The 25,842-nt window shown below is 42.1% G+C and overlaps 1 long non-coding RNA gene across 4 annotated transcripts in view; it reads left to right on the forward strand.

The window, feature by feature from the left end:
• The window catches only part of LOC115942419 (uncharacterized), a 53,211-nt gene extending 30,132 nt beyond the window's left edge, over positions 1 to 23,079 (forward strand). For 2 of the 4 annotated variants that reach the window (XR_014145532.1, XR_004077022.2), the window contains exon 3: positions 847 to 1,197. This is a non-coding gene — a long non-coding RNA (uncharacterized LOC115942419). Of the gene's footprint in view, positions 1 to 846; positions 1,198 to 21,655; positions 21,807 to 22,514 lie in introns of those variants that run through there. The other 2 variants (XR_014145533.1, XR_014145534.1) reach the window with 2 other exon arrangements.
• Positions 23,080 to 25,842: the final 2,763 nt, after the last annotated feature.

The raw sequence follows: 25,842 nt of genomic DNA on the forward strand, positions 1-25,842 counted from the left end.
TGCTGGCATTTAACAAATTTTTTTAATGTTTAATAAATGGTTATTGTTAAAAAAAAAAAAAAAAAGAAAGAGACAGAATTCTTAAATGAATGTACCAAACACTAGAAATAAGGGAAGTATCAATTAGATTTCTTTCAAGTCTTTCAGCTGTTGTAGAATATATTACACATAGGATGTGTGGAAACCACAAAACATGTTTACAGTTGAGCAGGATAGCTGTTTGCAAAACCTCCAGTACAAAAATCAGGGTTAAGAAGACAATTTCAGTTTGTAAGCCCCAAGGGAGGGCAAGTGAGGACAGAATGGAAAAAAAGGTAGATTTTAGAGAGACCTGGGAACTAATGCCAAGCTTTAATATTGAACATATACCTGACTTTGAACAAATTATATCATTTCCTGAGACCTCAGTTTCTTCATGTGCAAATTGAGGAAATAAAATTAGATGACCTCCAAGGTCACTTCTGGTTCTAATGTTCTGTGCATGCCATATCTGTATTTCATATCGTCTGGAAAATCAATTCCGTAGAGTTACTGCCCCAATTTACGTCACTAGAAAATGGCCACAACTGTGAAATTGATCTCTTGTTGGTTTGTCTTAATATTTTCAATTTAGAAAGAGTCTCTGTGTGTGTGTATGCATCTGTCTGGGGTATGTATTTGTGTTGGGTGTTATATGCAGATTTGAAATCCTTAAAGTAACCAGGTAAAGCCGTTGTAGTTAGGAGACTGAAAACCAGAGGGTAAGCCATAGGAAAACATAGTACTTTTCTCTCTCTCTCTTTTTTTAAAAAATTTTTTTTTAATTTTCTTCAAATGACCCTTTACTTTTTCTTGTTTCTCTTTCAGAATCTGAGGAGGACTCCTGCAGGCCAGGGCACTGCTGCATGAGAGGCCTCTAGCAGGTTCCATCACTGCCTCTCAGGATCACTCTCATCCTCTCAGGGAAGGTTAGGAAGAGTTAACAGAAGAACCGTAAGTGTACCAGACTGGGGATGAGGCTCACCGGGACTAGGGACAGCTAATGATGATACCAAAATCACGAGGGAGCCGTGTTGAATTCTCAGGACTTTGTGTAGATTCAGAAGTACCTTAAGCGGGGCGCCTGGGTGGCTCAGTTGGTTAAGCGTCTGCCTTCGGCTCAGGTCACGATCCCAGGGTCCTGGGATCGAGCCCCGCATCGAGCCCCGCATCGAGCCCCGCATCAGACTCCCTGCTCGGCGGGAAGCCTGCTTCTCCCTCTCCCCCTCCCCCTGCTTGTGTTCCCTCTCTCGCTATCTCTCTCTCTCTCTCTGTCAAATAAATAAATAAAATCTTTTTTTAAAAAAAAAGGACCTTAAGCAATATTCTTTCATGCCTTCTCAGTCTAGGGTTGGAAGTACTTTGGTGTTGTCTGGCTAAAGGGCATAAAGCAAAATCAGTTTTTCTCTGAACATGCGCTTTTGCCAAGCTTAGTCTTCCCCAGCCTGGTTATTTGGACTTGTGCTGTAAATTCCTCTGTATGCATGTTTCAAATAACAGACATTTTTCTCCTTTATTCATATTTTATAAAATGGTAGACAAGAGGGGTGCCTGGGTGGCACAGTTGGTTAAGCATCTGACTCTTGGTTTTGGCTCAGGTCATGAGGTGGAGCCCCATAGCAGGCTCTATGCTCTGCCTAAGTCTGCCTAAGACATTCTCTTCCTCTCCCTCTGCTGCCCCCCTTCTCTCTCTCAAATAAAGAAATAAACCTTAAAAAAAGATAAACAATAGTTAAACAATTTCAAAACAGCAATTAAAAACATAAAATTCCATGGTACAGATTCAACGTAATGCTCCGAATTATTTTATTTATACGACTGGACCAAGATAATTGGTCTACTGATCTTTAGCTGGTTTTTATGTGTGTATCCAGCAGTGTGTTATTAAAGAAGGTAAAGCAGATTCTAGCTTGCTGCTAAGCAGATGCTAGTGCTGGAAATGAGAGCTGGCTGGTGAGCTGGGAGGGGCCTCATTAGGAGTCTACTTGCTGGAGGTACTGAGGCAACCAGCCTACGGAAAAAGGGTCCAGACTTCACCGGGGAATAAAGCCTTATTACAAGTTGGATGAGGGGCTTCTGAATCTTTCACCCTGCTTTTTTCCTGGCAGCTTTCCAATAAATTCATATCCCAGGGAAAATATGTTTCCCTACATAAGGACTGTTTTCCTAAAAATTCTCATAAGACGCTGGGGGCACAAGGAGCGGGACTCCAGGGCCGAAGTGTGATGAGCTGATGATCAGTGGACATGACGGCCTGCAGGGAGGGTAGCCAGTGTGCTCAGCAGACATGATGTGGATGACGATGAGGACAGTAGAAATGCTTCAGGGAGGTAGCCTGGGAACGTACGGATGAGGCTGTCTTGGACAAGTATTACTGTACTCAACAAACACTGGACACCACACAAGGGAAATAGTAATGAACCCGGAGACACATTCTGAAGGTCCTCAGAAATACTTGGGGCAAGGGGACACTGAATGCAGGGAACCAGGCAAGGCCAAGAAGCAGCAAAAATATTAGTGACAGAGGGCAAACTCTTAGTTTGTCCTCCTGGAACTTATGATCTAGTGGGGAAGACAAGACCCTCACTCCTGAAAAACTAAGAAATGATAAGAATAGGAAGTGATCAAGCACTACTGCATTTTGAGATCGTAAATCACAGCGGTCTTTGTGAAGGAAATGGGATCTGACATGGCCTTAAAGACAGAGTGGGAATTGAAGAGGCAAAAAGTGGTAACCGCTGTAGTCGAGGAACAAAGCCTTCTGACAAGGGCCTTGAGCCATTGCCACATACCATGGAACACACTAGGAATTTTATGCAATGTGTGACTAATCCTCATAAAAACTTGTAAGGAAGATTGTACTTTCATCATTGTATGGAGGTGAAACACGGAGGCTCAGCTAGATTAAGCGACCTTCCTAAACTTGCAGTTAGCAATCGGGAGAACTGAGTCAAGAGCAGATCACAGCTCCACCTGTTCCCTAAGAACAGTGAGAACAAGAATGTGGCACAACAGCGAGGAAACCTTGAGAGCCAAGCCAAGCCACACCAAGGTTTGTGGGCTGTTCTGTAAGGAAAGGGGAAGTCACTGGTGATGTCGGGGGAGGGGCAGAGAAGCCCACTGCAATATTCATCATGGTTGGGCTAATTAGGAATTAGGAAGAGCCTGAAAACAAAGGCAATCTATATAAGGTGCACTAAGTGCACCTATATAAATAAAGGTGCATTTAGCAATCTAGACCCTACAGAATTAAGAGGAATGGTGAATTGAACAACATTTGAAAGGAAGGAAGTACAGGCTTTGGTGACTTGTTCTTAATAAGGACCATAAAGCCTAAAGAGACTTGGAAAACTCTCAGGAAATGCTGCCTTCTATTTGGTGGCGAAGCTGGGCCAGACCATAAGTCCAGGCCAGAACCAGAGGCCAGGGATCCTCAGACTCATGAAACATCAACTGAAATTCCAGGTCAGGAATTGGTTGTAAGAATGGGCCCGGAAGCAGGCATTGGGCAGGATCAAAAAGGCTAGTGGTAAGGAACTCTCTGGCTTCCCAGAGTTCTTATCAGATCCAATCAAGGGTGCAGGCAAAATAAGAGATTTCTGTAGACTGAAACCAGGGCCCCGCAGAGTATAAGAAGCACAGAACTGAGATGAAATCAGGAATTTCATTTGTCCTTGCTCCAAGCAAGGAGACCAAGGGAAGCAATCAGCTACCAGCCTCTTAGAATTATAGTTTTAACTGAACTGTATTTTAGTGAAGTCTCAATCTTGTTCTCCTTTACATACATGATATTCCTCAGCTGGAATAGTTAGTAAGTTACAGTGCCCTAATTCTCATCCTGGACTGTGTGTGTGTGTGTGTGTGTGTGTGTGTGTAAAATTGTCTAATGTTAAAATGTATCATTAATTTATTTTCTAGTGTCTAGGTTAGAATATAACTATGTGATATATATCAAATGAATTTCATGGCTACAGTCCAAATGTAACAAATGAATCATTTAAAACTATCCGCATATTGGTGATGCCAAATTTTTCATTTTCTTCCATTTTATTAATGCATCATATCTCAGCTCAAAATCAATCTATTAACCTTGAAAACATTTTGAGCTGGAATGAGAGCTAGCAGTGAACTTTGTGACCTTCCATGTGATATTAGTCATATTTAGCAATTATTATTGGCTTTGAGTAATGAGGAGCCAGTTGAGACAGGAACAGTAACATGGCGGTTACCAATGAACTAAACTTCAGAGACCACAGGGAAAATGAAGAACATGAAAAATCAGGCTTTTTAAATCTCAATCTTGTCTTCCATAAAGCTCCTGCCTTAAAAAAAAAAAAATTGAACATCTTGGCAGCTATTCTGATAAATTACACATAAATACTCTAGTAAAATCTTTGTTATGAGATAAGGAATTCTGTTCAGTGAATTTGAAAGGCAACTGAATATTAAAAAAATGATGTGTCTGCCTTCTAAACCTCCAGTCGGATGAGTCTGATGGATTTCCCAGGTGCTAGGACTGTTGACTCTGCCATGAGCCTGGAGGAACGATACAGGTGGAAACTGAGCAGCATTATTTAAAAAATTAAAGTCCAAGTAAATGCTTCAACTAAAAATGCCTTAGGAATACATAAATATATTATCCTCTGGATGAATTTTATATTACGTTATATTGATTTTAACACAATATAAAATATAATATAGATACTTTTGGATTCATAACATGAAAGAACAGTTAATGATTTGCCCATATGGGACATATGAAAATACCTCTCTTAAAGTCTTTTGCCATGTTTTATGGATTTTCCTACTTTCATACTACTAACAGTTTGGAAACTTGTTATCATAAATGGAACATTTTTCATCTCTATTACTTGTTAGACATCAAATAAAATAGTGTCATCTTTACTGTAGAAGAGCCCAACTTCATGGATTTTGAAAGTATTCTAGTTGTACTATTTTCTTAATTTAAGAATATTTTACATATAAACAACCTCAGTTCATCTGCAGTCCCTAAAATATATATACATAATTTTATAACATTACTCACTGAAGAAAAGAAACACCAGATTTACCTCTAATACCAAATATTGAGTAACTTCTACTTCCAAATTGAATTAAGTTTTTAAAAAGTTAGTTTCCTAGAATCTTTGCTTATGTTAACATAAAGAAAAAAACATTTATTCACACTGATTAAAAAATTAATATAAAAAGATAGCCAAACCACACTGTAAGCTGTGGAATCTAGAAATTTGGGACTAAAGATGAACCATCTCTGTAAGAAAAATGGGTAATGGAAAGTCACTTTCTGTAAATATACTCAGTGACTCTTCCTGAGAAAGAAATTAACAATCGCCTGCTGACTTCAGAAATTCTTCCAAGCAACCTAGAATTATGAAAATTTATTCAGTTGAGTTGGGAGAGATAGTCCAATTATACTGGAAACCAGAAATTTTGCAACCAATTTTTTGGGAGATTTTAACCAAGTTTTTTTTTTTTTTCCCTTGTCTTTTGGTTTTGCTCACTATTGCATCGTATTAGCTGAAAATGTTCTGAATAGCTATACCAAAAAGAATGAGTGGGCCCACCTGATATACTTTCAGTATACCCACTGAACATTTACTACATCACTAGGTTCATTGTCAGTGCTCAGTTGCTCTTGTGTTAAAAATCCCAAGTCAGTGAATAACTCAGAAAATGGGAGGAGCCTCCCCTTCCAGAAAAGATCCAAATAAAGATCTTTGGGGGTAATTACAGGAATAAGCAATGGATCTGATCTACTGAGGCTCCAAATACATTGATTCCTGTCTATGAAAAGGATCCAGAGGCCAGGGTAAATAAAATAATTTGCAAATAGCTTTGAGTCTTATTGTGCAAGAGAATTGATTAATCCTGAGGTACACTGGTAGGGGACTAGGGCTGATATGGGTTTTATTCCCACAATTCTCAGACAACAGTAGAGGATTAAATCACAAACTTGTTTTGAGGTTAGTGTTTTTACCAGGAACATGTTTAGAAAGAAATATTAGAATTTACTTTTAGTCTTCCTTTGTGGCAAGTAACAATGTATGTGTTTTGTTTAACCTCTTCAGATGTTTTGAAATGTTTTGGTTTAACTAGCTTGTACTTCTTTAATGGCAGTTCATCTCATAGATCTCTTAATGACTTGGCTTAAGAACAAAATTAAACTTCCTGAATTTGATTTCTCTAAAACATATCCACCAAATGCAATTGCCCTTTCTGTCAAATAAGCCCTTGCTGGTTTGTAAGTCTGAAGTGATTTTTTTTCCCTCCCTCATTATGGTTGTTCCAAGACTCTTGACATTCTCTAAATCATCTTTCGCTGAGTACAAGAGGTCCATGAGGAAGTCAAGATCGATGATAGACTTCATCTCTCTTGAATTTTAATGCAAATGTCTGTTCCCCTAATCAAACAAAGGTTAAAAAAGGAAATCAAATTAGCTTATTACAAAAGCCAGCATAACTGAACTGACAAGAAAAATGCTTTCTGTATGAAAAGCCTTTAATCAATATCTTAAATAAGAATGTCACTGGAAAGAAGGGTTCATATGTGGTCAGTTATAATCTGCAAATCAATATGCTCTTTTTAATAAATATTTGACCACCATAGCTCAATAGACATTGCCCATAAGAGCGTCTTTCTTTAAACCAAAATGAAACAAAATTACAGCATAAATGTAGTGTTCAGGGCATAACTGAAACTGTGAGGGAATTCAAGGTTAGGGCTATTTCACCTTCTAATCATTGGGTATTAAATGCTGGAGAGATTTTCTTTAGTGCCTTGTCTCATATACAGGTCCCCTATGCAGTCTATCTGTTCAAAAGTAAAATGATGTCGGAAAAGAGATTACTTATCAGAGATAGATCTAGGTGCAATTTTTCTATTCTAGATTTAGTTTGATTATCTGGAACTATTTGATCAAATATTCTACATGCACTAAACCCTTAATTTTGACAGGTTTTTAACTCAAGTCTATAGAAATGCAGCCCTGTGACGGGTGACTTCTTATAAATAAGTATACTTCCATTGTATTCCGTCAAAACCATAATCAATTAATATCTGATCAGCACTTTCTTCATGCATAGTAGCATGTTGGCAGGCTGTTTGCATTGTTACCAACATGACTTGGAATCTTCCACTTACTGGATGTGTGATCTTAGGCATATCGCTTAATTTTCCATACTAGAAAGTATGTTAACATAGCGTCTGACTCATTATAAATGATAAATTGTAACTCTTACTATGAATTATTATTATTTGAATTGTGATGGTGGACATATAATGAAACATAGTTTAACACACAGTTCTGGTTTGAACAGCTCAATAACATCCAGTAGAATTCAATAAACTATACCTCGGACCAACCCATTAGACCATTGGAGATACTTAACCGTGGTCTATAATTTTACCTTACATCTTTGATTTGCTTTCTTTCTCTTTTGACATCAAATGAGAGAGTGGAAACTGTTTTGTTTTTTTTTAATTCTTTTTATCAAATAGTAATTTAGAAAGACCTCATAGTGGCTTATTAGAGAAGTCCAAATCATCAAAATATGCAAAGGGAATAGAACTGTTCCTAAGTTTCTGTGTATAAAGCTACTCTAACCACTGAGTACATAACTTTTGTTCTTTTATTCCCTTCTTTGAGATATAATTTTTTTATTCTTTCATAGGAATTGCTTTCTTAAGGAAATTTTTACAAAGCAGGTTCCCTAGAAAACCTTGGATTGCCTAGCCTTGCTATGCATGATCAGTGAAGATGCAAGATTTATTTCCTCCTCCACTTGAAAAAATATATACCATTCTCACCTTTCTGAGATAATTTTGAAATGGTTTCTGTGTAGAGTAAGAGGTCTTTCTCTAAGTATCAGTGAACCTGACAAGGAAAGCCTAGAGTACATTGACACATCAAAAGCCTGCTACTTGGCAACATGAGGAGGCCTCTTGTTGCTGATCATTTATTTAATTATTCTTAGATGACCATGTCAAGATTTCCAGACAATGTCCCTGGGAGCTAAGCGCTTTGAATGTTTGAACTACGTTAGTAAATGGAAAACCAGTGTCCTTGAGTATTAGAGACAGTGCTCTGATGAATTATAAAGTGTGTTAATTAAAATACATGTTTTTTAATGGGACTCTTTGCTGATCTATTAGGGCAATGAATTTAGGGTCCTGCATACATTGACCTTATGGCTTTTTAAATGAAGAAAGGTGGTGATGGTGACCAATATATGGACAATAATTTCTAGTTTACAACGTGCTCTATTTAATCATTTCCACATCTATTATTTAATTTATCTCTCCCAGCTATCCTGTGAGATAGGCATTATTATTCACATTTTACAGAAGAGGAAAATAGATCTTTGAGCGTTTAAGTATATGTCCCAAGTTATACAGCTAGAAAATTGTCAGACCAAGATTTTAATCTAGGCCCTTTAGCTCTGAATGTTTCCTTCTTTCCCATTACATAACATTGATGAAGATTTCCCAACTTTCCTCCTTTGTATTTGAGAAGGCTGAACATAACAGAGGTCCAAGATGGAAATGGTTAATGCAATTGTGTGTTTACGATTTTTCAAGTAATCATATTTTAAACTCTCACATATATGGTTTTGCAGTCAAATCCATGGTTCAAAGTATTGGCATTTGAGGCCCATAAAGTTGCAGATGTTCTATTTCGACTTTGAAACTGCAGGGATCAGGATTGTAAATAGAAAAGTTCAAGTTGCTCAGGAGTAAACTTCCTATAATAAAGTATTTTGTGAGTAATCATGATGTTCAGAACTTCAGCATTTCCAATTGTCTTGTAAATTTAAGATGCTCCCAAGTAATGAGGGGTGACCTATTGAAGCTGGCAGATTAGATATCAAGTAATTAGATTTGTTCAAGAGCTTATCTACTACTGAGCAAAAATTGCAAGCTTAGTCTCATCTGGGATGAGTCCTATTTGCTTCCTGGCTGCTAATTTGGGTAAGACAAGGTCATTTCACTCAGTCTACCTCCTTTAAAACACATCCACCTTCCAGAAGGGCACTGCTTTCTTTAGCACAAGACACAACAAATGAATTATTATTATTTGGGGCTCTCATTGTGAGATGCCAGAGAGAAGGCATTACTTATCCATAGATCTGGATAGAAGTGAAGCTGTTCTGATGTCAAGGATAGAATTATAGAGTGCTTCAAGCATCTTGGTGGTGGGCATAATGCTGAGAGAGCAGAGAGAAAATAAATGATCTGACCTCTATCTGGCCTATGGGCTTCCAAATTATGGTGACTTGTGGAATTTGTTGAAGGCCTCCATCAATCAATAAATGATAAATAACTGTTGATTCCCTTGTATGTGCATAACATCATGTTCAAGACTGGGGGAGATATACATGAGAAGGCAAAAACTCCTACCTTCTAGGAATGCATAATCTAATTGAGGACATTTCAAAATATTAGAGAGCAGCCAATGATATGTCCCAAATTAATGGTGTTTGAATTCTTGCATTAGGAGCTCAAGGGTCAGAAAGAGCAATCCCAGTGGGGGAGAATCAGGCAACCATTTATTGAACCAGGTTGGGTGGCATGTGGGTAAGAGGTAGAAAAAAGGATAGTCCTGAGGAGGAAATCCACAGTGGAAGGAAAATGATATGAGTTTGTTCTGGGGGACTAGAGAAATAAAAGCCTGGGATTTTGGGATGAGACCCAATGGTGAAGGGCCTGAAATGATAGCCAAAAAAATCTGCTGTTCATGACATAGACAACAAAGTGCCATTTTTGAGAGGCAGCCGTTTTTGAAGGGCAGATGCCCAGCTGGAGGTGATGTATCAGAATGGCTAAGCTGATGGTATCTAGCATGGAAAGGTAGGTGAGTGGGGCCAGTGACTGGAGGTAAGGAAACCTTCCAGAAGGGGCAACAACTATTCAAGACCATCTTTGCATTGTTCACATTAATGAAGCTAGAGCCTTGAGATGTATCCAAGGAATCTCAGCACAAATTATGCTATGGGCAAGTGATCAAACCATCAAGAAACTTGTAGAGAGAAATGATGGTTGAGTCCTGTGTAGGAAGAATGACAGTTGCATGAAAGATGGCCCAGGGTGGGATAGGGCATAGCTATGAATGGGGGAGGGGCTGGGAACAACTTCCTAGTTGTACCTCCTTTCCTTCTCTGGAGGGATCACGGTCAACCCCAGTGCTACCATGTGGCAAGACAGCCAGTCTGAAGCCGCAAAGTCAGTTACACCAGGGTAGCTCAGGAGCCCAGCTGGGAGGGGAAGTCAGTAGATGGGTACAGGAGATTGGCAGGCTTGGGAATTTCCCCACTTACCCCAAGGGCAAGGTCATTATCACAGAAACAGAAGATGACACACTACAAATCAGGGTCGCACAGAGCAAACCCTTGGTTGAGTAACCGTGAGATTTCTCCAAAGGAATGGTAGGATGCCTGAGGAGAACAGGGGCTGTCTGAGCTGAAATTACAACTCTAAAGGCTCTTTAGACCTGAGCCCATTCTCTGTGGGACAGGAACTACATCCTGGGTTTTCTTCTCTGGGTAGACACTACTAGCTAAAGCAATTGTTAGTCCTAAGAGGATAAAAGATAAAGCCATAAGGGAAATTGCCAGGGATTTGAGGAGTGCAAGAAAAATGAAAACAAACAAACAAAGGCAACAAAATGGGCAGATCTCTCCCAGACGAAGCAGAATTAAAAATCCTCTTTCCCTCTCGGCCACCATAGTGAAAGGAGCTTCCACCATGTCCACCCACCTGCAATGGATGGTCTTGTGCGAAACTGCTTGGGCTTTCTGTTCTAGGGGAACAAGCAGGCACATAGCACCTACCCCAATCATCCAACAGATTGCAACTCCTTTGCTACAACTGGTCCATTCACTGCAAGACTGTGGGCGTGGAATTTGCAACAATGTGGATGGAACTAGAGGGTATGATGCTTAGAGAACTAAGTCAGTCAGAGAAAGACAAATCTCATGATTTCACTCCTCTGTGGAATTTAAGAAATAGAACTGATGAACATAGGGGAAGGGAAGGAAAAGTAAAGTAAGATAAAAACAGAGAGGGAGGCAAACCATAAAAGACTCTAAAACTGAGGGTTGCTGGAGGGGAGGTAGGTGGAGGGGATGGGGTAACTGGGTGATGGGCGTTAAGGAGAGCACTTGTGGGGATGAGCAGTGGGTATTATATATAAGTGATGAATCACTAAATTCTACTCCTGAAGCCAATACTACGCTATATGTTAACTAATTTGAATTAAAAAAAAAAACAACAAAAAACGACTGTGAGCATGGAGCCAGGGCTACAGGACAGGTGTAGTGTTGGTCATGAAGTGGAGATCTGGCCAACGAAAACCCACCACCTCCTGGTGCGAACCACCATCAACAAGAATGCCTGGGCCACACCCAGCAGCAGCGGGCCCATGATCCGCAAGAACAGGTATCACCCAGATCTGCCCTTGGCCACCACCCACAGAGCGAGCACCATCCTGCGCAGCCAGAAGCCTGTGATGGTGAAGAGGAAGCAGCCCGCCCCCCCAACAGCTCCTGAGCACCTGCCCCCCACCTCCAAAGCAATAAAGATGTCAACCACCTCAAAAACAGATAAAATCGATGAAGAATGTAAAATAAGTACAGTTCACATCACCAGCGAGAGATGGGAGACTCCTGAAAAATGCCCCAGAAACAAGCAATTATAAAGAAGCAGCAATTTGAAATCTTAACTTTGAAAATATAATTGTTGAAATAAGGGATTTAGTGAATGGTTGAATAACAGAGTTGGTACAGCTGAATAAATAAGATGAAAGATTGGATCAAAAAAATTTGAAAAATATCCGGACGGGATAAAAAGATAGATTGAGAGAGAAGCGAAGCTATAGGGAAGTAGAAGCAGAAATATCAGCACCCATGTGAAAAGAGACCCAAGAAATAGTGAAAAGGCAAATAGAGGAAGCGAACTATTTGAAGGCATACCGACAAAAATTTTCCCAAAGTTAAAATGGTCAGTCTGGGATTAAAACCCAGGAAGCCTACCTCTAGTATTTGGGCTTTTGGCTACTCGCTTTCTGCTTTGGTGATCACTGGGCAAACTTTGAACTGGATAAGAATTCAGCAAGGCTCTGAATAGAAGATGGACAGTGTTGCACCATACCCGTGCTAATCAACTACATCGTGTAGAGAAAATAAGACATTATTTATAATGGTAACACAAATTATATCTTAAAATTAACCAGAAGGGGAAAAAATGGACTATTACAGAACACAAAGCAAGAACTACTTCTTCAAAGGTTTGGCCTGGAAGGGGTGCGCAGTCATTTCCATGGGGCTTTGTCTTGAAAGAGGTTGAACACATTTGCCAAAATACGTGAAAAAACCAGCCAACAATGGTTGTCTGAATAAAATCAAACATCCAGCCATTTCCAAACAGCTGTCTGAATTATGTTATTGGTGTATCGTTTCTTTCATTGTGTCTCTTCATCTGGAAAATGGGCATGCATGTGGATTTGTTTTAGTGGTGTTTGTTAAGGTGTGGAGATCAGAACTAGCAGGCATACCTCGGGCCCCTTCCAGGAATGTTTAGTCACTGAAATCCGCCAAAGACAGCCTGTCATCTAAGGCAGTCATTGGTGATGTCCTAGTGTATTAATTTACTGCATGAGAGTGTGTAGGGGAAAATATGGCCAAGTACCTAATGCAAAATGCGTAACTGTGTGTGTGTATGCAGATAATGTGCAGACATACCTAGAACTTTATTTTATTCTTTTAGAGTATTTATTTATTTATTTACTTATTATTTGAGAGAGAGAGAGCATAAGTGAGGGGTGAGGAGGGGTAGAGGGAGAGGGAGAAACAGACTTCCTGCTGAGCAGGGAGCTCAATGCGGGGCTCGATCCCACGACCCTGAGATCATGACCTGAGCTGAAGGCAGATTCTTAACCAACTGAGCCACCCAGGCGCCCCATACCTAGAGCTTTAATCAAACTGTGATGGAACTCAAATACAATTGACTAGAGGTTCCTGCATGTGGACGCCTGGCAGGATGCCTAAGGGAGACCTAATCCCTCTGGCTTCTGTTTTCTGTTGTATTATGGACTATGCATCCATGGAGATGCCCGGCACTCAGATAGTAAGTAATAAAGCCATATTTATAGTCATCACTTCTTTCATGGTCTTAGCAGTCCCGGACATGATTTATTTTACATTAAAACTCAGAGGTGTAGGGTTTCACAGTTGGGAGGAACCTCAGAGATCCTAGAATAGTCCTCCCATTCTGTGAGTGAGAAAAGAGTCCCAGAAGAGGGACTTGTCACTTTTCTGAGTCCACAAGTGAAGGTGGTCGTTGAGAACTGGGGATGACTTTCCATTACAGGGGTTCTTGAATGCTCTCCAGAAGCGATGGGAAAATGCAGCTGTGGCCTTCGAGGTGCAGAGCTCCAACCAGCTTTGCAGAGTTGTGGTAGGAAACAAAGGGCTTTGTGAAATTTCAGAGGCTCCTGTCCCAGGGGAACCCCTGTTAAAGACAGGAATTCCTGCTGGGGCTCCGAAGGGAACGAGAGCCAGAGCCATTGGTCAGCTTCCGGTTTCCGGAGTGGTGGGCAGGGGGTTCTACCTTCTCCTCACTTCCATTCCCAAGAAAGCCTTGGGACGAAGCCCAGGCCAAGCTTGCCAGAAACAGGATTTAAGGGCAATCTGAGTCTCTCTTTCCCAGTCTCGAGGCCCCCTGCTAAGGGTGAGTCTGAAGGCTCTCAGATTCATTACCAGGGTCTCCTCTCTCAGCATCTTGCATAGCACCTCAGAACATGGTTAGTAGGAGGCCAGATTTCCATCCCATTTCCTCCACTCTTGTGCTGGGGTAAGCAAGCAAGAATCGTCTTTGTACCCTGTTTTATATAGTGTTATGCATAACAAATGGAGACATTTTTATGGTGTTGGAAAAAAATACAAATGGTAGTTGTGCCACTTCATTCAGCAGAGAGAACTAAATAAATATGTTTAATTTTTTTTTTCAGTGAACTATTCCCATGAACTATTTTTCTGACTGCAAAACATCAAACATTGTTAAGGAATTATATATAGCATGCGAATCAATCTATGGCATTGCCTTACATAGGCTCTTGAAATCTTAGTAATGATTTAATATGTAAACATGCTCAGTGCACCTGCCTCAATGAAATGCAGTGATTTCCCCTGCTGAGCGGTGTGTGATTCCTTCCCTCTGTTCCAAATGGTCTGTGCTTTCTTTCTTTCTTTTTTTTCTGTCCTTGTTTCTGTTCCTACACATCTTTCCAGTAGCTTATGTTTATCTTGTGCATTAGATATGCCTCCGAGTGATTTTCTCTTCTGCTTTATTTTTCTGAGGTGGTGTCTGCAAATGCGATTAGGCAAAGGATGAACAGCCTCACAGAAATGTCCTTCTTTCCAACTGAGCTCGGGTAGGGGGATCTCACGGGCTTCCTTTATGAATAAAACACAGGGCCAGTTTTGCTACTAAAGCATAATTCAGAACTGAATTTCTAATGGAGAAATAATTTGTATCTGGTGAATAAAAATCGTGACTGGACTGGGCTCCACATATTTTTTTCTCCCTCCTTATTCTTTGTGTTAAAAGGCAGAAAGCAGGGGAAAAAATCTTTTAAGAGCAAGCACAGAAACTGCAGGTTTGCTCACTGGGTGGGCTGCCATGGGATGTCAGGTTTGGGTGATTAGGTACAGAAGGTTTGCATTTTGTTCAGGTTCTGTCTTTAGAATTGGTTTAGAAACTATTTTAACCAAGTCAATTGAGATGAGCATGGTTAGGGAAGTGATTCATGAGTAAACAAAATATCCAAGCCTAAGCAGTCTATGAATATATGATGTGGTTAGATTTCCTTTATTACCAAGGGAAGTTGCCTGGGCCTCCACTTACGCATGAAGAACCTCTGGCCCTCCCAAGACCAAGACTGTTGTCCCCTGGTGCTGTCTGGTGTGTGCTCTCAAAGAAATCCTCCTGTTCTCAGGCATCGCCTTCTCTCAGAACCACTGTACCACCGCCTCGATTGTTACAGGCTGTTGCTCTGGGCACAGTGATTCTTCATGACCTACACCTGTGTGAGCTCTGTCGCGGCCCCAGAAGAGACCTTCCATGTATTACTGGTAGGACAGTTGATGCCAGCTATTAAGCACAGGGAGAGAAGAAGCATTTTGCTGGTGGCTCAGTCTAAGTACCACTCCCAAGTTCTTGGTTCCTGTCCCAGAATTCACTTCTTTTTCATTTTGTAATTAACAAGAGAAATATCCACTTCCCTTGGAGAGATCCCATGCCTATGCTCAGGATGAGTAAAGGTTTGATATGAGTATATTCTGGGCTATTTATTCATTAATAATATCATTTATGAGAGTCGCTATTCGGGTCCAAGTTGGACTGTGTCAGGCTCAGTTTGGGTACTTTCCATGGATTCTGTTCTGATAAGAAAAATGTTTTGTTGGGAAGCATATTTCCTTTCTATCTTCTGCTAGTTCTCCGCTCTAGATTTTTCACAATCTCCAGAGTACAAGCAGCAACGTGCACAATGCCTTCTAAAGTTACACAGAGCTAAGAAACATTCCCAGTACCCTTCCCTCAAACCCCTCAAAAGAGGCAAGAAATTCTTAAATGGCTGTAGCTTAGCTAAATCTAGCTATGATTCAATACTTCAAACAAATCGTCTCTCAATGTGGAACACTGCGTTCAGGTCAATGGTTACTTCGAAGCACCAGGAACAATAATAGAGTACTTTCTTTCAGATCCATGCAGTTAAAGGGCCACTTAAAGATTTTCCCAAAACAAAGGTCAGTCTTTAAAAAGGTGAGTGCCTAGGACACCTGGGTGGCTCAGTTGGATAAGTGTTAGACTCTTGATTTTGGCTCAGGTCATGATCTCAGGGTTGTGAGATTGAGCCCTGCACCGGGGTCTGCACTTAGCAAGGAGTCTGCATAAGATTCTCTCTCTTCCTCTCTGCCTCTTCCCCAGATCTCTCTCTCTCTCTCAAATAAATAAATCTTTAAAAAAGGTGAATTCACATCTCCAAACTCTTTCATAGTATAGGTAGAAACTCGTTGTATCTTAGAATAGTTCCTTCTTCTAGATTCTAACCATGAATTTCCCAAACCAAATAATAATACAAACTTTAATTGGTAAATCACTATGCAATGAAATTAATAGGAGAAAAAGAAATCCCATGTAGGTTGTTAAACATTTTTTTTCTACTTGGTTTACTTGAGGAATCAGAATTAAAATAAAAGCCAAGGGGTTAGTGTGCAGGGATGAGTTGAGAGGAAAACCTAAACATGTATTGAGCATCTACTACGTTCAGTGCTGGGTGAAATAATTTACATATGATGCTTTATTAGACTCCTCAACTATCACGTGATTTAGCCATTATTATAGCCACCTGCTGGATGAGAATAAAATATAGGCTCAGAGGTATTAAATATCTCGTGCAAGGTCACATAGCAGGTTTGTAAATATGGAGTTAGAGTCAACCAGGTCTGAAAGATGCTAAATCTGTTTTTTTTTCCCATGGCTCCTTTAAGCTTAGGGGGTATGTTCATTAAGCTGTGGAAGCCTAGTGGGATCCCCTGTCCATCCTAGTCCTTTACATACACTTTGTTGGACAAAACAAGTGTGACCCTGTACCTTGGCCAGTTAAGACTTAAGTAATTCATTCCTTTGAGTCCTAACAATGTGCCAGACCCTGGGGGAATTATAGACACAGAAGACAGTGCTGGTGGGACAGTCATTGCAGCATTTCTAACTTTGCCCAAATCACACTTCATCCCTGCTGCCCATCCCTCTTCTCCACCAACTGTCCCGAGGAAAGACATAGGATCACAGCCGTGGATCACTTGGGACATTAAGAGAGTTTGAAGAACCAGAAAACTCACTCCCATGATTCTTTGCTGTTTCCCACATTCTTGTCATCTTTCTGTAACTCTGTGTAATTGACTGTGGATTTTTAATTGTTAAGAGGGTAAATTTTTAATCAGGAGAAAATAGTCATGGGTAAAAGTAGGTGAAGAAAGAGATTTATGAGGCTTTCAGGAAACTTACAAGAAAATCTCCTAAAAAGTCATCATTTGTTATTCTTCGTATTGACTTGTTAAAAGCGAATCTCATTACCTTTGTTTTATCTGGTATATTTATGGAATATGTTTATTTATTAATGAATTTTTCTAAAGCAAATGTAACAGACGCATCAGGGCATTCTCATGATCACTTCACTCTATGGCTGCGTATATTTATTACTAGCCTCTAGAGACCGTTCAGAAATGGAGAGTTCCGGGAAAACAACAAAAAGCATTCAATTCCTTAAAATGCACGCATTCTATGAATCATTTATCCAAAGGATTAAGAAGCAAATATATTTCTGAGTTTGTCTGTGATCACAAATAATCCTCCTCAACACCCTTCCCAGAATTGTTCAGAACAATTTTCTTTTCCTTCCAGGAGACAGCCGTGGCTCTGAGGCCATGGTACAAAGAGGTAGGCGTACCTGACAGGGGTTTCCTATAGAAATTGCTCTCCAGAAGCCCGATCTGGTCAAGTGAGAATGTGTAGGAAGCTGACTACGATCTCCTGCCTTGGATCTTTGCACTCACTCTCCATTGCTTCCACTCTGGCAGATGTTGGTGGGCATCACAGAAGCCTGTAAGTGACACCTGAAGCAACAGGTGGCATCCCTTCCGAGGCAGTCATATAAACAGAGACTGTCACATCAGGGCGGGATCTGCAAGCCATTTCATCACCAGCTTCGGTGTTCTACAGCTTTGGAAACTGAGGCCCTGGAAGGGTCACTGACCTGTCCCTGGTCACCTGATAGTTACCGGAAGAGTTGAGGCTCTAACCTGGGGCTTTCCCCCATTCCGTACTGAGGTGTGAGATTTCATCTAATCTAAATTTCCATCCCCTTAAGTCTACACCTGACAGTAGCAACCACATACTGAGCCTGAAAATCTGAGAGTGCGCCAGACACCAAGAGGGGTGGGTCAGTAACACTTTGTTAGCAGAAATCTGAGGGAGTGAAGAGCACGTGTTTGAATAAAGTACATCCATAGATGGTAAGCCAGCACGTGCACATTCATAATGAAGATAGTGTATCGCAACACGTTCTAAGCAGAGTTTCTTATTTAATACAGTAGTTCCCCCTGATTCACAGTTTCAGTTACTCATGGCCACTGGTGACGTGGAAACAGAATCATCAGGAGGTCAACAGTAGCCTGAGGTTATGTCACAGTATCCGTGCCTCTCACCTCACTTCACCACGTTACGGAGGCATTTTATCACCTCACATCATTACAGGAAGGGTGAGTACAGTACAGTAAGATATGTTGAGAAAGAGAGACCACCTTCTCATACTTGTTATTATAGTTTTTTTAAGTTGAAGCATAGTTGACACACAATGTTACATTCGTTGCAGGTGTCCAATGTAGTGATTCCAGAGAAGTCTATACATTACGCTGTGCTCACGACAGGTGGAGCTGCCATCTGTCCCCACACAACACTATTGCAATATCATTGACTGTATTCCTTATGCTGTGTTGTTCGTTCATCCCTGTGACTCATTCATTCCATAGCTGGAAGCCTGTACCTCTTCACCCCTTTTGCCACTCCCCCCACTCTCCTCCCCCGGGGCAACCATCAGTTTGTTCTCTGTATTTATGGGTCTGCTTCTGCTTTTATTGTTTGTTCATTTGTTTTTTTTTTTTACATTCTGAATAAGTGAAATCTTAGGGTATTTGTCTTTCCCTTTCTGACTTATTTCACTTAGTGTAATATTGTTTTAATTACTCTATTATTGTTGTTGCTAATCTCTTACTGTGCCTAATTTATAAAATAAACATTATCATAGGTATGCATGTACAACACCACACAGTACATATGGGTTTCAGTACTCTATGCAGTTTCTTGGAATGTATCCCTTGTGGATAAGGGGGAGGGGTCACTGAATTTGCAGGTTGAAGACTTAAGTAGAGTTCTAGTATCCACAATTGTCCTTGGTCCCTGCTTCATTTAGCAACAAACACCTCACAAAAAGACGGCTGTGTTTTCTGGATGCTGGGGTGTGACAGTAGGCCCAGCCTGCTCCAAGATGTCATGGTTCTGTTCTCAATTCTTTCTTTCTTTCTTTCTTTCTTTCTTTCTTTCTTTCTTTCTTTCTTTCTTTCTTTCTGGATGGGGCCGACGGGATATTCTTACTAGGCTGTGTGTTTCTATGTGTGTGTGTGTTTCTAAAACTACACTTCTCTTCCTCCCTTTTCGAGCTCTGATAAGCTAGCAGTTCAAGTACTTCTGTTATTCACCTCCTGCTGCCCTGGGAACTAAGGAAGACTAAAGAGGAGGCAGCAAAATAAGAATCTTGGGCTGAATTTGACTGGCAGACATATTCTGTTGGCTCAAACAGTATTTAAAGCAATTTGAGGCAATATTTACAAACTGGTGCCCTCATATGAAAACCTGGATTTTGGGTGTGTCTTTAAATAAAAAATCAGAAAAACTGGTCACACATGGAGCCCAAATTCCTCATGGCAGAATGAATTGTCAGGGTCTGTGCCTTGCTGACCAGCCATGCATTCTCTTACTGAGCCTCCCGCACTGCAGACATCTGGGTTTGCAACCTGTATTAAAGAGGAAATAATTAAAGCCTTTAAATCGCATCTCCACCAGAATTCATTTATTCTTTTATTCACCACTCACAAATATTCACTGAACCCTGACTCTATGCCAGAGCCAATTCTAGTATTAGGGATAGCACAGTGAATTATAGACAAGATCCCTGCCTTGGAACTTACAGTCTAGGAGGGGAAAACATGAAACAAATAGTAATCACATAGGAGAAACCCAGGACACCGACCTGTGCTATGCAGAGAACTAGGGCAGGGTGATCCGATCGTGGCTTCAGGTGGGGCACCCAGGAAGGCTTCTCAGAGGGCTGGTGTGTAAGCTGAGGTCGGAGTGCGGAAGAAGGGTTAACCATGCAGTCATCAGGCAGAACGGGGTTCCAGGCTGAAGACAGCTGGGCTCTAAGACTCATTCAAGGCTCTGAAAGAAGGCCCATGTAGCTGGAGAGAGGGCACATGCCGGGAGCCACGTGGTACTTTGCAGCCCAGTGAGGAGATAAGATTTTATTCTAAGATGGATGCAAACCCCTGGAGGATTTTATACAGGGGAGTAATGTTACCTGCTTCAGATAACTACTTCTGAATGTGTATGTTTCCATCTCAAAACAGAGAAATTAAATCCTAGAGGTCTGAAAGATGTAAGCACTTCTCAAGATGCTTCAGTTTTGCTAAAGGAATGACTTACTCGGTGTAAAAGTATATTCGTTTCCTGCGGCTGCCATAACAAATTACCACAGTTTGGTGGCTTTAAACAACAGCAATGTATTCCCTCACAGTTCTGGAGGCTAGAAGCTCAACGTCTGCTTCACTGAGCGTAAATCAAGGTGGCAGCAGGGCTGGGTTCCCTCCGGAGGCTCTAGGGAAGCCTTGTTTCTTCCGGCTTCTGGTGGCTGCAGGTATGCGTGCTTTGTAGCCTCAGAAGCAGACCCCGAGACAAAGATTCGATGCAGGTAGTTTTACTTGGGAGGTGATTCTAGAAAGCGCTGCTAGGGGAGTGGGGAAGTGAGACAGGGAAGGGAAGGAAGGCAGCAAACATATGTTTTTGAGCAGATTACCATCACGGGCAGCCAAGGCTCCACGTTACTGTGGAATGCTGGAAGACTCATGTAGAATGGACTTTGGGGTTATCTCATCCCAGAGGTGAGGGGCTTGGCTATTTATCCTAATTCCCATCAGCCATGGGTGGTCTGGCAGGTCTGCGCTGCCTGCAAGTCGGTGGCCAGAGAAAGCCTTTAGCAAATAGTGGGAGGGGCTTGCATTTAGGGACTGTAAGGTTGGCATGTGCGGCGGGGGAGGGGGGAACACACAGGTGCATTTATCTGTGAAAACAGAGAACATTACATTTACAATCTATTAGTAGTTTGACTAGTAAGTGCATGTAAGCAGGCAGCTAGTAGGTTCTTTTTTTTTTTTAAGATTTTATTTATTTGACAGAGAGAGACACAGCAAGAGAGGGAACCTAAGTAGGGAGAGTGGGAGAGGGGGAGGCAGGCTTCCCCGCCGAGCAGGGAGCCCGATGCGGGGCTCGATCCCAGGACCCTGGGATCATGATCTGAGCTGAAGGCGGACGCTTAATGACTGAGCCACCCAGGCGCCCCGGCAGCTAGTAGGTTCTTACCAGGTAGATGCACCTGAGCAGGCACCTGTTAGGTGTTAGGTGATGTGAGCACGTAAAAGAGAAGATTTGGCCCCCTTGCTCAAGGAGCTTATCATCTGGTTGGCAAGACAGAGTTGCATAAATGATTTTCATAATGGCCTTCATAGTACAGATTCGTGAAACAGCACTCATTGTTTCATTCATGAAATATGCATCATGTTAGATTATTTCAGTTACTGATGATTTCAGGTACTGAGGATTCGGGGGAAGCAGAGCAACAGAGAGCCCTGCTCTCCCGGAACTCACATTTTTACCTGGGATCCCTCAGCATGATAGTTCAGGTTCACTCACACTGTCTCTCCTTCCTCATTTCCTGCCACTTCCTCTGAGGTTCTGATGCTGAAGCAACATGGACAATTCATGAATTGTTTGGTCCGAGATTCCAGAGCTGGTGAACAGCAGAGCCAGGTCGGCTGGAGCCTGCATGATCCTTGTGCCCACGCTCTGTGTTCTCACAGCCACACTCGCCGAAGGTGGACAAGATGAGGTCAATGGACAGCAATGTTTTCCGTGAAAACGAAATATTTTCAGTGGCTTGTTTGCCACATTTCCTTTTTTTTTTTTTTTTTTTTGCCAGCACAGTAGGCTGCACACCACCTTCTACCCAGATGTGTATAATTGAATCCCTGGGACTGGGAATATGTTAACTTCTATGGCAAAAGGAATTTTGCAGATGTGACTAAGTTAAGAGATGGAGAGATGGTCCTGGATGATCTGTCTGGGCTCCATAGCATCACAAGGGTCTTTACAAGAGTGGGGCAGGAAGATCAGGGGGACAGAAGCTGCTATGCTATTGACTTTAGTGATGAAGGAGGCAGACAAAAGCCAAAGGATGCAGGAGGCCTCTGGAAGCTAGAAAGGGAAAGGAAAGGAAGTCCCCCCGGAACTTCTTCTTTTTTTTTTTTTTAAGATTTTATTTATTTGAGAGAGAGAGCACAAGAGGGAGTAGGGTCAGAGGGAGAAGCAGACTCTCTGGTGAGCAGGGAGCCCGATGAGGGGACTCGATCCCGGGACTCCAGGATCATGACCTGAGCTGAAGGCAGTCGCTTAACCGACTGAGCCATCCAGGCACCCTCTTCTAAAAGGAATCCCGCACTATGTCCCTATTGTAGACTTCTGACCTCCAGAGCTATAAGATAATAAGACCATGTTGTTTTTAACTCACTAAGTCTGTGGTCATGTGTTACAGCGGCAAGAGGAAGTGAACGCAGAACGGCTTCTTCATCTTTGAAACCAAAGCTTTGGACCTGTTTATCCCCGAGGCTCTTTCTGGTCTGCGGTCGAAGCCCACCAGTTCTGGACTTTCGGCAGGGGACAGACAGGGTCACTCCAGGCCCACGGTCCTGCCTGGGCACATGTGGAGTTTGAGCGCTCAGTCTGCACTAGGAACACAGGAGTTAATCTAAAGCACAGATGCTTGCAGTGATCAGTCTAAAATGCAAGCGACATTTTACTGGCAGCCTCTTAAAAGCACATGACTCATTCAGAAATACAACATTTGGTCGATGCCAATGTCAGACTTTCAGGTAAATTTAATCAATGGACAACCACCATTTTATTTTTCTCCAAACCAGAATTTCATATTGCATTTCATTCCATTAGCCTTGATATAAAGTGGCAGTTGATAGCAAAGCCATATTGACAGGCCCTCCTGGGCATAATCTAGTAGTCACCTTAAATCACTTATTCACTGCATGATTCATGGCATGCAGAGGAGCCACTGAACATTTCAAAATAAAGCTAAAATGACAGAATTCCCAGAATCTTCTATTTGGGTTATTTAATCCACCTTAATTAATCAGGAGGCATTTTACTGCCTCCCAGCATCTCAGTCCTAACACATGCAATGTGTGTTCTTACTGTGATAAAGGGCAGTGGAGGTGGATGGGGTGACAGTGTCTGGCTTTCAAAGTTGCCGTCCCCAGGAGCTAGCCCCTGCAGTGGGCTCCTGCGTGGGACAGCTGTCTTTCTTTGATGCGACGGATGATGAATATCATTCTAGATCACAAAGTTTCTTGATCACCTAGTAAATGTCAGCTAGTCACTAGGGGTTTAAAGATGAATAAAGCTCAGATCCTACCCTGGAGGGTCCTCAGTCTCAGGAGGAAGAACAGAAGTCCTAACTCAGGGAGTTTTTCTGAAGTTTTGGAATTATTTCCCACTGATGAATTATTTTGGGTCAGCGATACTGGTGATGAGAAAGCTAATAGTGACTTAAGAAGCTAGTTTCTCGTAGCTCTTTACTTGCAGAAGGCTAACATAACAGGTCTTGAGGTTGGAGAAGGAAGCAGACCCAGAGGTCCCTCCTGGTCACTGGAAAACCCCAGAGTGAGACGCTTGGTATAGAGGGCAGATATGTCACCTGAGAATAGGTGACATCATTAGGAGAATAGTTTGGGGAGCTCTCTGCACAGTATTGGATTACTGTTGGACACCATTTAGCTCAAGACAACTTTGCACTTTGAGAATCTGAGAAGGAATTAAATCAGACCAACAGAAAGTCCAGCTATGAACAAAAAATTCCGTAGTGGGCACACAGTGGGAGTGAAATGTGAATCGTCAGAAAGGAAGACAAAGCAGACCTCTGCCAGCAACAGAATGAAGAGGGTGGTTGAGTCCCACCCGCCCCCCCCACCCCGGGGGGACTTCTGCTTTAAAGAAGCATGTGATGCTACAAACAATTCAGCCCAATCTGATTCTTCTAGGATATGATCTCTTTGGGTTGGTCACATGAGTATTCTGCCCACGAGGTAGATGTGCAGTAATAGAGAGAACCTGGAGATGTGAAAAGATTAAATCCCGCCTCCCTCCCCCCCCCCCCACTGCCATTGCATCTTTTGTGCTGCCAGGGTTTGTTAGAATCACAGAGCCGTGGCCCGGCCACAGCCTGCAGTGGGGAGAGCAGCATCCACCAAGGACAGGGTTCTGTGTGTGAGCCATAGTCCTCGGTGTTGAGGGGTTGGTGAGGGACAAAGGCAGGCTCTGCCATAGAAGAGTTTACTGTCCCTTTGGGGAGACTGGTCATATCAATGCAAAAATAACCACCCAAGAGTTTCAAAGTGAAATAGCCATCAAAGGTTACAGGGTGTCCTGCAAGAATTGAGGGCAAACAGTCTAGCCTTTTTGGAAATAGTGGGCCTTCGGCTGGATTTGGAAAAGACAAACAGAAGGCCTTGGGCTGATCACTAAGAGAAACCCACGCACCTCTTTTTGCATGTGATTTGTACACTAGCTCTTCCCTGGTGAGCTAGGATGGTGTGTGGGAAGAGTCCAGAGTCTGGCAGTAAGACAGACCTGGATCTCAGTCACCACTCCCAGCTCTGTCTGCCCTTTTCTACCTTGGCGGGTGAGGCACTATGAATGTCTCCGAGCCTCAGTGTTGCTTTTTATAAAACAGATTAAGACTTATCTCAACATGTTTTTAAAAAGGTTACATAAAAATTATGTAAGATGCCAAACTCTAGCCCTTTATTTTTTTCCTTCATGAACTTTTGTGTATTCTATCTCTTGCCTTTCCCTCCAAAATAAATGACAGGCTGGACTCTGCTGGTGCAATATGAGGCAGAAGCTCCCAGTTACTCACACGAGTGACCCAGGAAAGGGAGTAAGACAGCTAGAGACTGATTTGTGCTGTAAAGATAAAATTGTAACCGGGCAACCTATTTTAAGCAGTTAATGGGAAACTTTAAAATGATGAGAAAGATTCATTTTTGCTAGTAAAATAAATGACTCTGATGGATCGACTTTAACATACGATGCCTAATCTCAGTCTTGTACGGTATCAGTGACCAGAGCTGACCAGTCTAGGCCCTTTAGCTTATGCGAGGTCAATAGTTTGAGTCAGCCGGGCTCCCCCGGACACAGACAGGAGATGGTCAGGCCGCCTGTCCCAAGGTAGAGAACGATCCTTTCCCTCCTTTCCCACCAGCAGTATGAATGCAGAAAATGTGAGAGAGGAGAAAAGCCATGTTTGCATAGCTGGCCTGGCCCCCGAGCATCAGGCTCTCCCAAGTGAGACCAGCCTTCCCCTCAGGTTAGTAAGAGTGTGGGGAAGGCTCTAACGTGTGGCCAGGAATTGGCTTCTCTGCAGACCAAGTCTGAAATGGGATGTTGGGGATAAAAGACTGACCTTCTCTTTGCTGCTCTTCTTCCCCTCCCTTTCTCCTTCCATTTCCTTCTTTCTTCCTTCCCTTCCTATTTCTTCCTTTTCAAAAGTCAATTACAAATTCTTCATGAAAACCAACCTTAAGACAAAGTCAAGGAAGTCACACTGTTCGTACGTCTCTTTTTCCTTATGTTCTGATAGGACCCCCTCATTCTGACACTGACACGCTTTCTGATACAGCACCTGGCACTGAGCTGAGCACATAGTAGGAGCTTTGATGTGGCACAAGGCCAGAGGCAGGGTTCAAGGGTGCACTTCCCAGATGGATATAGGCTCTGCCGAGAGAAAGCAGTTATCTTCTGGGGGGAATACTGAATGCACCTGCCTGTCCCGTGGTACCCCTGGCTTTGAC

The sequence above is a fragment of the Leptonychotes weddellii genome, chromosome 5 (assembly GCF_054177405.1).
Source record: "Leptonychotes weddellii isolate Sample4059 chromosome 5, ASM5417740v2, whole genome shotgun sequence".
NCBI classification, from domain to species: Eukaryota; Metazoa; Chordata; class Mammalia; order Carnivora; family Phocidae; genus Leptonychotes; species Leptonychotes weddellii.